Source organism: Amphiura filiformis, unplaced genomic scaffold (genome assembly GCF_039555335.1).
Source record: "Amphiura filiformis unplaced genomic scaffold, Afil_fr2py scaffold_329, whole genome shotgun sequence".
Taxonomy (NCBI): Eukaryota; Metazoa; Echinodermata; class Ophiuroidea; order Amphilepidida; family Amphiuridae; genus Amphiura; species Amphiura filiformis.
In genome coordinates this window covers 1-3,809 of record NW_027305793.1, presented here as the reverse complement: position 1 = coordinate 3,809, position 3,809 = coordinate 1, and the positions used below count along the sequence as shown (strand labels likewise).

Here is a 3,809-nt window from a genome sequence, read left to right as displayed (position 1 = left end):
AATCCGAGTTTTTGCGCACGGCACGCATAGTTTCTACGTCGTGCGCGTTTACATCCCGGAGTCAACTGAATCAATATTTTAATGATGTGGTCTGTTTTGCAGAACGGTAAAAGACAAGTGGATTTGTGATTTGTTCCGGAATCGTGCCGGCACTATTGTTGATTTATGCCCCGATGTATGCGAGATAACAAAAAATAACAATTTACCGTTACGTTACCGTTGGTACGATATGATTGTTTACTAAACCCCGGACTAAAACAGTCATCAATTTTTAGAAAGCAATTTGATCTAACACGTGGTTGTTGGTTGTACATGTAATATCACTTTTAAATTTCACTCGCTTCTGCAACGGCTAAAGGGCAATTTCAACCTGCATTGACAATGTTACGAGGGTTTCTGGGATAGATATGCAGTACAACAGTGCTGCAATGCAGTCCACAATCGACCAATCAACGATCACATTTCGCCCGCTTGGTAAAGGCGCAAAGCTGAGGCGCTTTATCCTCTAACGTCAATTATATGTGAGATTGTTGAATTATGATAATATACCGAGTAAATACTATATTACATGAACTTCATACTGTGTGTCTGCTCGAAATCACTCACAGGATTAAGACGGCAGGCAAAAGCGTTATCATTTCGTAAAATTCATTTTTGATGCCTCACTTTGCGTGAAAGAAAATTTACTATCTTGCATGTAAGCAATCCATCTGACACCTGTAAGAGTACTTTGCTATCTAACATGAAATACCGTACCATTGAATATCACCCCGAGCGTGTGTTTAAAGCACAGCTTAAACTCGCCTTTGAAAGAAACCATAAACATTACCAAAGAGGCCACACTATTTATTTTTGAACAAAAGGTGAAGGGAAAATGCTGCAATGCAGTACAGACCGCTCCCGTATTTGTAAATGAATGATTCATGAATGCAAGCAATGCATAATATATATCTAATTAAACACCAGAAGGAGCGAAACGCCCGCATGCGCTTGCACTTGAGCACAACGTTATTTGCCCAAGTGTCATTTATTCACTGCGCTTAGAAGAGATCGGTTGAACCCGTTTCCCGCTATATCGTTTCCATCTGCTGCTTTGTTATCCAGTTAACTGCTCCATAAATAACAACAATGGTAAGTGAACTAATATTAATTAGTGAATATTGTATCATTCTTTATACGATGTAGTGTAGGATGCATGGATGATTCTTGATTCAGTCTGAAACAACTTGAGACAATTTTGGATCCGCGAGCATTTACCTTTTCTTTTTCTATTTTTTTAAATCGTACCGTCGTTTATTTTGATAGTTTTTTTATTTTTTTTCCTCAAGATTTCCGTCATGATGGGTATATGGGCGTATCTTGTCCATTAAAAAAATCTTATTGTATCTAGATATCCGATTTTATTCGATTCGATTTTTTTTGTTGGTCTCCTGTGACGGTGTCGTTTATGGTTATGTATTATCTTACCAAGAGGCCCTTCCGAGAGGTATTTTAACCGTAAACACTAGTAAATGCGTTAATGTAAAGCAACAGATCATGGGTCGAAATGTAGGCTAACGTTACAATGCTGCATAAATCAGGATGGGGGCGGTTTATTTTCGTTTTTTTGTACAAACGCTGCTCGCTGCCACAGGTTGTCATAGCATTCACTATTGATTTTTCCCATTTAACCAATCTGTGCGCACCCAATCAATATTGTTATGGGCAATTAATTTAAAAATCTAATATACCGTATTTGTTTTCTATGGATTTTTTTATAGCATGATATCTATAACATGTCTAATTTTTTCTACTGCACTATCCAACATATCATGTTTCATAATTATATAAAATTATAAAGTACATCTGGCGTAGCGACCCCTCCCGCAATAATCTGCGACGATGTGCTATGGTGTTTTTTTTCAAGTTCGATTTCAAAAGCTAGTAGGCCCTATGACCCATTTCAGCATTTATATCGGGCATTTATAGTATTGAAAAGTCGTGCGCCCGTATTTGCCGTCCCTGTAAATATAGGAGTGGGGTCAGTTTAATCATTGCCTGACAAAATGGGGTTTTTGTGCCCCCCCCCTCCCTCACGTTACAAAAACTGGTACGCCACTCACTGCAATCATCATGAAGAGGGGAAATGTAACATGTTGTGCGTGACCCCTTATTATGATTATATATACCGTCGAGTCGCTTTTATTTTAAAACCATGTTTCTGTTACCTATTTTACAGGCTGACCAACTTACAGAAGAACAAATTGCTGGTAAGTTGATATTTTTAGGCATTATTTTAATTACCGGTTTTAATTACAAAGTTTACAAACATCATGGTGTTCGTTTTTGGCTACGTTTGTCCGGAACCACAATTTGCATATGGATTTAACCGCAGAAGTGACATAATTAATCGGATTAACTACAATCAGATGCACTACAACGATCACGCTGTACATATGGATTTAACCATAGAACAGGGATTAAGACCTGGATCGCAGGGATTAAGACCTGGATTCTATAGAATATTCATATCATGCTATGATATTCATCTATTGCTATGGTAGTTTACCCGATTATTATGATCTGACAGGTGTGCCGCCGCTAGCGGCAGAGCTCGCTCGTGTGCGACGGATGTTGGCGAGTTGGTCAACAATGCCTCCAGCATGAGAGGATTTATACGCTGGCAAAGTGACGTAATAATCGGATTAACTACCATAGCAATAGGTGACAGTTTTTGAATATACCGCGCTGCACTGGTACGTTCACGCGGTATATCTGCATTGAATCATATCATGCTGATCACTCGCACCTGTAAGATTAGTATCTTTGAAAAGACCGGTATTGTATTCAAGCTATGATTGCAGACATGACAGGTGATGAGCGCAGCTTACTTATAGTGCAGGGCAATACCAGTTCTTCTCTCTGGTAATACATTCAAAAATTGTTTTCACTTATTGCTAAAGCCTGTTACATCACTCCTTTTAAGGCGAATTACTCCGAGTTTTTCATACCTGTTTGGACTTTTTTTGGTCACTCATGCCCCTCTTGAAGTAACACTTAGTGTTAAATTTTATCATTTTTGCATTTATTTATTTCGTGTATAACATGTTAATAATGAGATGGAATACATTATCTGTCATCATGAATTTGAGTACGGTGAGACGACGTGCTCATTTTCTTTTATCAAAGATCCTCTATTAAATATCTAAATGCACACAGAGTGCGTGACACAGTAAAATATAAAATAATTCACAATTTTATTTGGGGCAAAATATTTCCGTCGGCAAAATATGCTGTACACCCCACCCCAAGTTGGTCTAGTGACCGACGCCCCTGCTGACTTGTGATTCCCATGCGCCGTCAACGATGCTTTCAACTGCAATATGCTTAACTCGTAACAGTTTTACAATATAATTTCTTTAACTTCCCTTTAAACTATTGTTTGCTCATTATTTTCTTTTAGAATTCAAGGAAGCATTCTCCCTCTTCGACAAAGACGGCGATGGTACCATCACAACAAAAGAATTGGGAACAGTCATGAGGTCATTGGGTCAAAATCCAACAGAAGCTGAACTGCAAGATATGATCAATGAAGTAGATGCTGACGGTATGTTGTATTATTTTAGGGCCGAGGCTTACTAATGTAGATATCTTTAAAAGGTAATAACGACTTGACGTACCGGTAGTTGACTACTAAGTTTAATTTTTGACCAATGATGAGGAATAAATGTGTGTAGTACTCAGTAGATTAATTTGTTATTAATTAATAAAATTACTGTAATTACTAAGGAGCCCTACAGTACTATATAATTTGATTTGTACTTATTTCA

At 37.9% G+C, this 3,809-nt stretch overlaps 1 long non-coding RNA gene across 1 annotated transcript; it reads left to right on the top strand.

Annotated features, from left to right (window-relative positions):
- The first annotated feature begins 973 nt into the window (after window positions 1-973).
- LOC140145492 (uncharacterized) lies at window positions 974-3,605 on the top strand. The gene is made up of 3 exons (XR_011858077.1): window positions 974-1,131; window positions 2,219-2,249; window positions 3,443-3,605. It is a non-coding gene; the product is annotated as an uncharacterized lncRNA (long non-coding RNA).
- Window positions 3,606-3,809: the final 204 nt, after the last annotated feature.